This window comes from Dermochelys coriacea, chromosome 2 (assembly GCF_009764565.3).
Source record: "Dermochelys coriacea isolate rDerCor1 chromosome 2, rDerCor1.pri.v4, whole genome shotgun sequence".
NCBI lineage: Eukaryota > Metazoa > Chordata > Testudines > Dermochelyidae > Dermochelys > Dermochelys coriacea.
In genome coordinates this window covers 60697138-60710444 of record NC_050069.1, presented here as the reverse complement: position 1 = coordinate 60710444, position 13307 = coordinate 60697138, and the positions used below count along the sequence as shown (strand labels likewise).

General features: G+C 39.4%; 1 protein-coding gene across 9 annotated transcripts in view; it reads left to right on the top strand.

The window, feature by feature from the left end:
- SULF1 (sulfatase 1) overlaps window positions 1-13307 on the top strand; it is a 161524-nt gene that overhangs the window by 26615 nt on the left and 121602 nt on the right. For all 9 annotated transcript variants that reach the window (XM_043507742.1, XM_038392999.2, XM_038392996.2 and 6 more), the window contains one exon: window positions 568-664. The gene's annotated coding sequence lies outside the window, so the exon portion shown is untranslated. The remainder of the gene's footprint in view (window positions 1-567; window positions 665-13307) is intronic.

The following is a 13307-nucleotide window of genomic DNA, read 5'->3' as shown; positions in this document are numbered from 1 at the left end:
TAAACATAATTGTCTCAGTAATACTGCCTGAGACCTCACAACAGTTCATTGCTATTATGGTAAATTTTTGCTGAGAAATAGATAGCAAATGCTATCACTTATGAATCCTAAAGTATGTACATTAGCAAAATTCTACTGTCTATTGAAAACTGAATTATCAAAATAATATTTACAAATAAGTGTCACTGATGAATATCTATCGATGAATAGCTCTCGTGATTCTCAATGAGATCTGCCTTAATGACTTTTCTCAACTGGAAGTCCAATCTGATGATGTGGCTTGAGACAAAGGAAATGTAGTTGTGCAATTATATGTAATTCATTAGAAATGAAGATAGCAGTATCAGGAAGTCAGGAAACATTCAACATTATTGTAAATTCTATCGTTTTGATTATTTTAACAATGGCAACTTACTAATTTAGGCTGGTACATCAGGGTAATTGAGCATGACTGAACTTGGTTCTGCAAAAGATAGTTTAAGTTCAGAATGAACAGGGCTTGTGAGATAATTAAAATGTATGATACACAGCAGCTTGCAATATTATCTCATTTTTCCCTCTTTTCAGGTCTTGAATGTAATAAATGCACTGGACAAGACATACAGACTTCTATCAATGCTATGAAAATTAACCAGGTCATATTAGCAGCAGAAAATCTTCAAAGGTACAGAATACTTGACCAGTAATTAATTAAACCATCCATGGCACAAGCATTTGCAGCATAGCCTAGGTATTAAGTTAGGTCAATAATTAAACTGTAGTAAATCATCTGTAGGTTCCATCCTGTCAAACTTTGAAGGTTTAAAGATTAAGTCAAGGACCCTTAATGCTATAGTGAATCAGTAAATGATTATACAAGATAGCTGAGCAATCCATATTTTGCTACTATTAACATTATTTTCATGGCATCATAAAATTATTTCTTTTGTTCAAAAATAACGTGAACAAAAAGTATGCCTCTCTAGTCCTTATGAAAAAGACATATTTCATTTTTTGAAGGCCAAGGATAGTCATGGCAAGATAAAAGGGAATTTTTTTCTGAAAGAAAAGATGTGTACCAAACAAAAGTAATGGTTTGTTTTTTCTAGTTTACATGAAGTCAGTGATCATGAAAGCAAGAAGCTAATATCACTGAATGCAGCTGGCCATAGTGCAGGCAAGTGCTATGTGAGCTGTTTCCTATAGCTCTGCCAATGCAATTCAGACAAGATTTACAGTATTGTCTGTTTCAAGTCCTGGATAATTGTGAGGCAGATTCTGACTAGTACAGCAAATTGCCTGGTGGTTTTGTGATGTGGGAAAATGTGCATTAAGGAACTAGAGAGAGACTATCAAATCTTACTTCTCAACCTGCCAAAGTCAAAATACAGAACACATTTTGGGACTGTCATACAATGGGAATCACGAGATACAATGCAACAAGCTTGACATGCTCTGAGATTCATTCTTCAGCATCAATAACATTTCCTGTCACCTCATTTACATGAATTATTATTTCTGGTGAAATAATCTGCAAATATATGTGAGAAAATAGCAAGTTTATGAGGGTTAGAAATAAATTTATGTCTAAAATTGAGATATTGTTAGTAATGAAAGGTAGTTAGGAGGAATCAAATGGACTTTACATGTGACTTCATTGTATTTAAGTCCAATATTTGCAGAGGGATAAAGCTAGTGAGTGTGCTTATTCACTAACCTTATTTTTAGTTCTTCTATCTCGCCCCACTGTTTATTACAGCAATAGGCTCAAGCTCAACTTTCAGATCTGTTTCTTGAACCTCCCAAAGTTCAGGGGGTTTTGGATGGAGATCTGGTTTGGAACCCATTTATATTTTAATGTTAACTAATCATGTATTTTTTTCGGTAAATTTGATTGCTGGTTCCTCAGACAGCATTTTATGATAATTATAAAGAACATAAGACTATTCAGCCTATCAGATCATGCACTTGGTTGATTACCCCCACCCCCACAATAGCGATGTCTTGCATAATGGAATGACTTGTTGGCTGCTCCATTAAAATTGATGGGACAAGTTTTATCGTTTTTTTTCTTTAATTTTTATTTTTCAATAGCAGTGCTTAAAATATATATCTATAGATTCATATATAATGAGGCCAGAAGGGATTACATTGATAATCTAGTCTGTCCCTGAATTAATTCCTGTTTGCACTAGAGCATATCTCTTAGAAAACCAGTCAGTCTTGACTTTAAATTTCCAGTGATGGAGAGCCCACCAAAAACTTTGGTAAATTATTCCAATGGCTAACTACCCTCACAGTCAAAATGTTGCACCTTATTTCTAGTCTAACTTTGTCTAGCTTCACCTTCCAGCCATTGGATCATGTTATACAATTGTCTTCTAAACTGAAGACCTATCTGTTATCAAAGTTCTTTTCCCCATGTATGTACTTAGAGACTCTGATCAAGTCACCCTTAATCTTTTCTTTGTTAAATTCAACAGATTGAGCTGGGAGGCTTGTTGCCGCGGGCTGTGTAGACATACCCCTTGAGTCTATCCCTACAAGGCAAGTTTCCCAATCCTTTAATCACTCTTGTGGCTGTTCTCTTAACCTTCTCCAATATATCAATATCCTTCTGGACTTTTGGACAAAGTATTCCAGTATAGGTCACACCAGTGACAAATAGAGGAAACATAACCTCTGTACTCCTACTCAAGGTCCCTTTGTTTCTGCATCCAAGGATCAAAATAGCCCTTTTGGCCACAGCATCACACTGGGAGGTCGAGTTCAGCTGATTACCCACTATGATCTACTAGTCCTTTTCAGAGTCTCTGCTCCTCAGGATAGCGTTCCCCATCCCATAAGTATGACCAACAGTCTTTATTCCTAAATGTATGACTTTACAGTTGACCACATTGAAACACATGTTGTTTGCTTGCACCCAGTGTACCAAATGATCCAGATTGCCTTGTATTAGTGACCTGTCCTCTTCATTATTTATTACTCCCCTAATCTTTCTGTCATCTACAAACTTTGTCAGTAATGATTTTTGTTTTCATTCAGGTTAGTGATAAAAATGTTAAATAGCATAGGGCAAAGAAACTAGTCCCTATGGAGCCCCACTAGAAACACACCCATTCAATGATTCCTTGTTTACTGTTTGTTTTGAGACCTATCATTTTGCCAGTTTTTAATTCATTTAATGTGTGACATGTTGATTTTGCATCATTCTGGTTTCTTCATCAAAATGGCATGTGTCACAGTGTCAAATGCTTTCCAGAAATTATTACATCAACACTATTGCCTTTAACAACAAAATCTGTAATCTCATAAAAACAAAAATCACGTTAATGTGAAAAGATCTTTCTTCCATGCCAAATGTCATTAATTTCATTATCCTCCTTTAATTCTTTTATTAATCAAGTCCCTTATCAGCCATTCCATTATTTTCATAGGAATCAATTTGCCCTCTTTAAATATAAGCACAACATTAGCTTTCTTCCCATCCTCTGAAACATCCCTAGTATACAAGACTTACTGAAAATCAACATTAGCAGTTCAGAGAGCTCCTTGATCAGTTCTTTTAAAACTCTTGCATGCAAGTTATTCAGACCCGCTGATAAAATATGTAGCTTTAGTAGATGCTGTTTGACATTGTCCTTAATTACCATTAGAGTGAAAAGTATTTCTTCTTCTTCTTCATCATCATTTTCCTATGAATACATTATTATTTTTAAACAGAGAGATGGCTTCCATAATAGAATATCATAAGGGCTGCTCCACAACAACTGGAAAGGCTTTAGTTTTTGACAGTAGGGGTGTGTGTGTGTGTGTGTGTTTTATTTAAATGTTTTCCCCCATATACTACATCTTCTCCTGCTTTTCCTCCTCCCCTGCATCACCTGGGGTTGGGTCTTCATGCAAGCATACGCCATCTTCATCTGTCCGAAGCAGCATTAAGGTTGATCTGCTTACCATTTTCTTTGATGCAATCCATCCATCACTTCCTTGGATTTCCTCTAGGTTTGTTTCCAACCGCCCTTTTCTGTCATGCTACTTTCCCTAGGTCCTCTTCCTTCATTCTCTGTGTCCAAACCAGAAAAATTGCACTTCCTGCATTTTGTCAGCCACATTGCTAATTTTGACTTCTGTCATAATCTCATTTCACAATCTCTCCCTTCTCGTAACTCTCTTTATTGTGCTAAGACATCTCACTTTAAACACCTGTAGGCATTGAACCTGCTGTCTCTTTGCCTTGGCCTTTCAGTCTCAGCGGGATATGCTTGTCATACACAATTCTGAGATGTTATTCCACACTCTTCTAACATGCCCCAGTTTGGGCTGTATCTCACTTTCAAGTTTGCCATCTCTCATAACCCAGCCACCAAGGTCCTTGAACTGATCAGTTTGGGTTTAGTCATACTCCGTTAATCTTTGTATGCAGTTTCCCTGTCACACCTCTACTGACCCACATGACCTCAATATTAGTCACGCTCATTTTCATCCCATGCCTGCTTAGTTTGTCACACCACTGGTTTTCTATTTCCTCCAGGTCTTCTTTTGGGGACACCCTTATTGCTATGCTAGCTGCATATAACAGCTGCTCACCTTTTCCCATTGGGTTCTTCCTGCTGATGTAGTCCAGCAATATGATAAACAGCAATGGACTGAGGGCTGACCCTGGATGCAGTCCAACTTCCAATTCAGAGCTTGTCACTGCAAAATATGTTCAGATCACTGTTTTAGGTGATCTACGTAGTTCACTCACCATAGTTATTAAATCCTCTCCATATTTTCTCAGCACTGGTGTGCGCATAATTCTGTCCACTTTAGTGGATGCCTTTTCAAGATCTACAAAAGCCTAGAAACTATCCTATTTGTACTCTAGCCACTTCTCTGTCACCTGCCAAATGACAAACATGGCATCTGTCCTTTCCTAAAGGTTTCTTGTCCTTTCTTAAAACAGAACTGTTCTTATTCAAGAAGGGGTTTGACCATTCTCATCTGTATAGATTTACCTAAATTGCTTTCACTCACTATCTGGGAAATAACGAAAACTATTCATTGTGGATCACAGTGATGAAAGCACTTTACATTACCCGAAAGAAAAGGCAGGCAAACCCTTATCAATCAATCAATCAATCAATAATTAGTAGAGATAGGCAAGATATGAATCCAAAATTTCAGGTTCTGCTTTTTGGGTCAAATCTAATAAGAGATGGATAACCAGTTTGGATCAAAGAATAGGCTGTCTCAAATCTTCTCAAAACCTGAGACAAACTTAAACCAAGTTCTTTTTGAAATTTGAAAACTCTCGATTAACATTTTTTTGGTGAACTTCTATGCTTCTTAGTTCTGCCCAGAAGTAGAAGTTACAACATAACATGAATGATAGTTTTCATGATGTTTCCAACCTGAGCAGAAGCAAAAAAATACCACAAATATTAGGAATGTGTCTTATTGGATGGCTTCTAGCCCAGTTCTGCATATCCAAAAAGTTTACATTTTTAGAAAGTTTTTGGATAAATATCTGAACTTTACAGTGCTTATCTGACCTGAATCTTTTAAGATTCACCCATCATTAACTAAAGTTTATTAGTGGTGAGAAACATTTCAAGAAAGTGCTTGTTTTCCCACAGATTTAAGGTCATGGTAACTCCTACAAAGAAACTATCTCGTATGCTCAGCATGAGGTATGCATAAATGTAATCCATATTCATGCAGGACATCAGGAATGTCTTCAGAAAGTTTATTATAAAATGAAGTGTTATCATTTAAGCTACAGTTGAAACAAGTGGAATGTTCCAACAACAGGGAAGAGACAGGTTTTTTTACCTGAATCCTAAATATTATGTCTCAAATGTATATAATTTATTAATAATACTTTCATCTCCAAATTAGATTTTCTGATACATTACCCATTGATGTTCTAACAACCAACATCAGTTAACTACTATAAGCAGTTAACACTTGAGCCAATTAACACTTGAGCCATATTTTTCAGAAATATGTTTGCATTAGTGCACAGAAATTATGTATGCTGTAATAATTGCTCCTGCGAATAACTAGTTGGATGTGCATGTAAACTTACTGCAATTGTGCATGTAATTTATGCATACAAATGTGCACATTTTTGCATGGTTTGTTATACTCAGACTTTTTTGAAGATTTGGTGCTTGACATTTAGCTCTAATGATAGTTAAGTCATGTTTTCAAGATAGAGGATTCTAAATGTGAGTCTATTAGAACTATTTATGAATCTTTTCCTGTATTTAAGTTGTAGCTACCATATTAGCTAAGACACCCCCTGCTCAGCTAGTATCAGCTGCATTATTGTGCCTTGGTAGGGAATTGCTGCTATGAAGTGGCATCACAATTAAAAACAGGTGTGGTCAGATATAAACACTTTTAAAATAGGTTTTAGAGAATGCTTGAAGAAATGGATTTTGCAAGAGGATTGCCTACAGCCTCTTCCATATTTCCATTTGAATCAGTGTGTAAGAAGAATGCAGGTTTTTTTCCAGTCACATGTTTCTACCGCCAGTAACTTGACCCAAAAGTGTCTTGGGGGAGGGAGGGGAAATCAAAATATCTTATAAGGAAGGAACCCTATAACATCATTAGGATTAGAATGATACATTCAGGGCATGGAGAAAAAATCCTGAACATGAAATACCTTTCCCAGTTTCTGTATTAAAACCTGAATGAAAAAAACAGTCAAGCCCAAAACAAAACAAAAACTGCAGCCTACACACATAATTGTTCAGACCCAGTAAAGTTCAAAATGTGTCAGAGGGTTGCTGGTTCCTTAGGGGAGATGGACTGCAGTTCACCTGTGACAAGTTTAACTCACCTCCCCGGGTGGGGGAAATAAAGGTTATGTAATGGAGAACACATGAGCCCTATAAGAACAGCAGGAAGCTTCAGGAGGGAAAGGTGAAGGTAGAGTGAAGTCTGTAGAGACCAGGGGAGTTGCCCCAGGTAGGAGGGCTGGGAGTCTTCCTCATGCCTTAACACCAGGAGAGTTTGGAACTCAGAGTCAGAAGAGTGAGCTCCAGCCAGGTAGAGCCTTGGAGTGGTGATCGAATTGGGACCCAGCTCTGGGAAGGAGGGCTGGGAGCTCTCTAAGGGAGTGAGAGAAACTGAACTGAGGTTGGGGTGTGGAGGGCGAGTGTGTACCCAGAGGACTGAATAAATTGGACCCTAGAAGGGAAGTGTTTAAATTACCTTTGGACTGACGGTGTGCGGCCCTAAAGGGGGGGGGGGACAGAAGGAGGGTGCTGCAGAATGGCCTGTGGTCACAAGGGGGTGTTCAGGAGGTAGTTTACCCTGTTATGTTTCAGAGTAACAGCCGTGTTAGTCTGTATCCGCAAAAAGAAAAGGAGGACTTGTGGCACCTTAGAGACTAACAAATTTATTTGAGCATAAGCTTTCGTGAGCTACAGCGGATGCATCCGATGAAGTGAGCTGTAGCTCACGAAAGCTTATGCTCAAATAAATTTGTTAGTCTCTAAGGTGCCACAAGTCCTCCTTTTCTTTTTACCCTATTATGGTAAGTAATGTTTGCATTATAAATAGGTGGGTAAGGTTAACTCAACCAATGCTAACATGTCTGTTTGGGGGATGTTGTTTGGTGGTTGGGGAAAGTGGTGTATCATCCTGGTTCAGTAAATCACTTAAATCAATTTGCATTTGGGAAAGCCCTGAAGGACATGTCCTACTTTAAGTATGTGCCCATATCATATTGACTTCAATAATGAAATGTTCTACTGAATTGGGGCTGAAAAGAGTGGATAAAGAAATGTTGTCATAAGTGTAGATCCCTTAGAATTCAGCATCTGGAACAACATTGTTTTGTTCCTTGTCACACCAGGTTGTTAGGCTTTTGTTCCCTAAGAGGGAAATGGACTGTTTTCTGCATCAAGATGAGATATTGGACAGTTTGGGTGATCTGAATACAAAGGGATTGTATATCTGACACCCAAAACTCAGTTTAAAGTACAGACCCTCACCTGAAAAAAATGTTGGAAGTGAGGAAAACATTCCTTCTGGGGAAAAATCAACCACATTCTGCTCTTACTTTTTCATTTGAAGATTAAGAGGATAGGCTTTCCAGCTAGATTTGCGGGTTTATTCATTGTTGAAATATGTGTATGAAGAGAGATGATCTGTAATACCAATTAATCAAGTTAGTGACCCACTCCCGTGCCCCTCAGTTTGTACTCTGTGATATACTACTGAGAGGAATGATGGTTCTGTGGTTAGGGCACACGCATATGACTTGAGAAAGCAGGGTTCAATTTCCTTCTCCACCACAGGCTTCCTGCATTTCCTTGGGCACTTAGCCTCTCTGTGCGTAAGGGTAATAGTATTCTGCTACCTCACAAGGGTATTGTGTGGATGAATATACTAACAATTAGGAAGTACCTCATATCCTATGATAATGGGGTTTATATAAAAACCTTGGATAGATATCAGACTGCCTCCATCAATCCTTGGGATAGCTGTGGTACTGTTTATATATAGGGCCTGATCTTTCAAGCTACAGAGCACTCCTAACTCCCAGAAAAGGCATGCTTAGCACCTCAATTCACCAGGCCTGTAGCTTGCACAATACTCTCTTTAAGATCCTTTAGGATGAAGGAGGTTGTACAATTGTAAAGTAAGATTATTACAGCAACAAAATGTAACTGTTTTTTAACAAAGCAAGACCTGATCACCATTAGCTCTATATTTATAAACAGCCAGAACCATGAGTAGGTTCATCTGTGCAGCTAACTGAAAGCAAATAAAGATGTGATGACACTTCAGTTGTTACTGGAATGAAAGCATCCTTCACAGGCTTCTTCAGATTCTTTCACAAACATTTTGTTAATATTAACAGTACCTAGGTTGCCAACTTTCTAATTGCAGAAAACTGAACCCTGAGGCCCCGCCCCTGTCCTGTCCCTTCGCTGAGGCTCCACTCACTCCATCCCCCCTCCCTCTGTCACTTGCTCTCCTCCACCCTCATTCACTTGCTCATTTTCACCGGGCTGGGGCAGGGGGGTACAAGAAGGGCTAAGGGCTCCAGCTGGGGGTGCGGGCTCTGGGGTGAGGCTGGGATCAAGGGGTTTGGAGTGTGGGAGGAGGCTCAGGGCTGGGGCAGAGGGTTGGGGTGCATAAGGGGTGAGGGCTCTGGGCTGGGGGTGCAGGCTCCAGGGTGAAGACAGAAATGAGGAGTTCAGGGTGCAGGAGGGGGCTCTTGGCATGAGCCATGGGGGTTGGGGTGCAGGAGGGGATTTAGGGTGCGGGCTCCCAGAGGTGCTGACCTCAGGCCGCTCCCAGGAGACAGTGACATGTCCCTCTGGCTCATGGGCAGAGGGGCAGCCAGGGGGACTCGGTGCACTGTCCCCGCCCACAGGCACCTCCCCCACAGCTTCTATTGGCCATGGTTCCCAGCCAATGGGAACTGTGGAACTGGCACCTGGGGCAGTCCCTGTGGGTGGGGGCAGCGTGCCAAGCCTCCCTGGCTGCCCGTCTGCATAGGAGTCAGTGGGACTTTCCAGTCCCTTCCCGGGAGCTGCACAGAGCCAGGCAGGGAGCCTACCAGTCTCGCTGAATCACCAACTGGACTTTTAATGGCCTGGTCAGCAGTGCTGACTGGAGCCACCAGGGTCCCTTTTCAACCAGGTGTTCCAGTCGAAAACCAGACACCTGGCAACCCTAACAGTATTATTTATTTAAATAGACCCTCCCCATAATGTGTTTCCTGAACTAAACAGAAACACAGGAAGAAACTCTGAGCACTACCTGTTAGTGAAAATGCAGAACTACAAGTAACTATTGCTAATGTGCATAGAACCAAAAAAGGACATGATTGGGGGAAACTATTATATTTTCGAAAACAGATAACAGAAAACAGATATTATATTCGGGCCACATTTTGGATTGACTTGTTAACATTACAATTAGTGACCATGAACCATATCGAAGCAAGGAAGGTGGGTGTTTGTAGAACCTTATGTTGAGACTATACCTGATATTCTTGAGGGGTTATGTTTTTCTGACCCGCACAGAATTGATGTTGGCAGAAGGCCCTTAAACTCAATGTACTTGGCTTGATCATTTGCACGAATTTTTAATCTGTAGGAAACAAGATAAGTGTTTGACGCTTTAATAACTGGCAAGTATTCAGGCTTTCCATGTCTGCTAGGAGATGGTGTGGGAGGGAGGAAGAGAGATGGTCTAGCTCTTGCAATGAGAGAGTCCAGAAATGACCTGCCTAACACCTGGAGGGAAACCTCTTTCCCAGTGTACAGGTTGTATCTCAACCCATTCAGAGCTAAAGACTTGGCAGACTGTTGGAATGGGAGAACAGCAGAGAGCTAACTGTTGGCTTGAGGAGGTGTGCAGGGAATATATCTCGGAATGGGAAGAAGTGAATTCCCAGTGGGAGAGGGAAGGGATAAGGAGGGTCCAAGAGTTGGGTGGGGCACAAGGTGAGGAGAAGATGAGAGTGAGGAGATAATCTTTTTCACCCCAGAAAGAACTCCAGTTTTACTGAGCTGTTCTGTTACTCTTTTTAGTGTTTTTTTAATTATTATTATTATTATTTTATTATTAAAATACGGATCTACTCTGAAAAAGTCACTGTTTGGGGTTCCCTGTTTGTTGCGTCTCATCAAATTCCATGTCAAATATGCGCAGTTTACAAGTACACAGGTGTATCCTCTAAATCAGTGGTTCTTAACCTTTACTGCAGCCTGCACCCCTTTGGTTCTCCAAAATATGTTCTCGCATCCCTTATCAAAAATCATTGAAGTAGGTCAGTTCTTTAAACCTAGATATTTTTTGTTTCTATGTTACAGTAATCATTAAAAAATGTATAATGTTAATAAATACATAGGTTTGATGAAACAAAGTAGTTGTACTTGCATGCCTGTGCTTAATTTGTGTTTTTGATGATTTACCTTGTCAAGGTTCCTTCCCCACTCTGAACTCTAGGGTACAGATGTGAGGACCTGCATGAAAACCCCCTAAGCTTATTTTTACCAGCTTCGGTTAAAACTTCCCCAAGGTACAAACTATTTTACCTTTTGCCCTTGGACTTTATTGTTGCCACCACCAAGCGTCTAACAAATATATATAACAGGGAAAGAGCCCAATTAGAAACGTCCTTCCCCCCCAAAATCCTCCCAAACCCTACACCCACTTTCCTGACGAAGGCTTGATAAAAATCCTCACCAATTTGCATAGGTGAACACAGACCAAAACTCTTGGATCTTAAGAACAATAAAAAAGCAATCAGGTTCTTAAAATAAGAATTTTAATTGAAGAAAAAAAGTAAAAGAATCGCCTCTGTAAAATCAGGATGGTAAATACCTTACAGGGTAATCAGATTCAAAACATAGAGAATCCCTCTAGGCAAAACCTTAAGTTACAAAAAGACACAAAAATAGGAATCTATATTCCATTCAGCACAGCTTATTTTATCAGCCATTTAAACAAAACAGAATCTAATGCATATCTAGCTAGATTACTTACTAAGTTCTAAGACTCCATTCCTGTTCTGTTTCCAGCAAAAGCATCACACAGACAGAGAGAACCTTTGTTTCTCCCCCCTCCAGCTTTGAAAGTATCTTGTCTCCTCATTGGTCATTTTGGTCAGGTGCCAGCGAGGTTATCCTACCTTCTTAACCCTTTCAGGTGAAAGGGTTTTTCCTCTGGCCAGGAGGGATTTAAAGGTGTTTACCCTTCCCTTTTATATTTATGACATACCTTCTAAAAAAATCTGGCATGTCTCACACCCCTAGAAAGGGCATCTTGCACCCCCAGGGGGGGCATGCACCCCAATTTAAGAACCACTGCACTAAATGGAGGCCTTACAAACTTTGCCAAGGCTCTGAGAGTCAAACTGAGCTTCTATCTTGCACACCTTCTGTATTAAAGGTACTGCAAACTAAATTAGGCACTCAGTTTCCCCTATGCAACTCCATTATCTTTATGCCCACAGAGATATCTGTGCAACCCCCTTGCCTTTGGTGGCTTTGTTTAGGTGTATCAGACTGGAACGTCAAACAGTTTAGTTGATGCACAAGATGGACTAAAATGCAGCTTGTTCTCTTCTAGCTGTATTTGCATTACAGGGCTAACAAGAGTAAACAGTATTAAAAACTTATTTTTGCTATTAAAGTAAATAGTTCTGATTCTTAATGTTTCCAGGGAGCAGATTTGAGTAAGAATGAGCCATTTGAAATGCCCACTTTTCACAATAGTGCCACATTTTAAGTGTTTTAAGCAGTTTTCTTGATGAGTATATTGCAGTGGTTTAAAACTAACTATTTTGATTTGTGTATACAGTAGAATGTTTTGGAGGCAATAAAACAGTTGATGTTTTCTTTTTGCTGCATTTCTTTTTGCTGCATTTACATGTTATAAATATCAAGAAAGAAATAAGTTTAGAAAGTCATATTATTGATTTGTATAAATTACCTCAGTAATCACTTCACCATCCTAGAAATACAGCCAGTTCTGTAATGTGGGATTTATAAGTGCCATTAAAGCTACACAACAGTTTAGTGAAGTATAGAATAACTAGTGCAGCCAAAACTATAAGAGGAAAGTAGGCTAAAATGTAATTATGTGTGTGAGTTAGAATTTCTTATATATACCTATATGTAACTTGCCAGTGTTAATTTAAATAATGAGTATTTCCCTTAGATGTGTGAACTCAAAGTTGCTTCTGTAAAATGGGATGTTTGACCTGCTCTGAGCTACCAAAAAAACCCCCAAAACCATGATTCTTCCAAATCTGCAAGAATTAATGTTGGTGTCAGGCTAGCTCTGTCTTAAACTAGTCTAAAGTACCTTTGGGCTATTAGGTGCTATTCACCAGTGGCAAAGGTCGCATGTTTTCGGACATTGACAGTGCAAGTAATGGCAAGTTGTTTCTCTGTTTAAGAATAGATCAGGATGTTTTTAGCATTCATTCAATGAAGCTGGCAAACAGCAGCATCTGCCTGAGAGGCTCTGTGCCTTTGAACATGTGGCAGAGGGAATTATTAACACCTAACCTCAAATCTATAGCTTCATTTAACTCAGACCCCCCCAAAGGAATTTTTATGCCTGTAGCTAAATAGCAGTAACTTTGAAGCTGGCTTTACCTAAGCAATAGACTTCTTATTGATCATAAAATGAATTGGAAAGCTCTCTCTCTCTCTCTCTCTCTCTCACTGTAAAATACCTTCAGTTTTTCTTTTAATTCATTTCTTGATTGAAAATGTTTGGGAATGACAAGCTGAACTTCATTTACAACTCCATTTAGAACAGAATAACAGCAGAACTGTCCTAATCTTACATCTGAA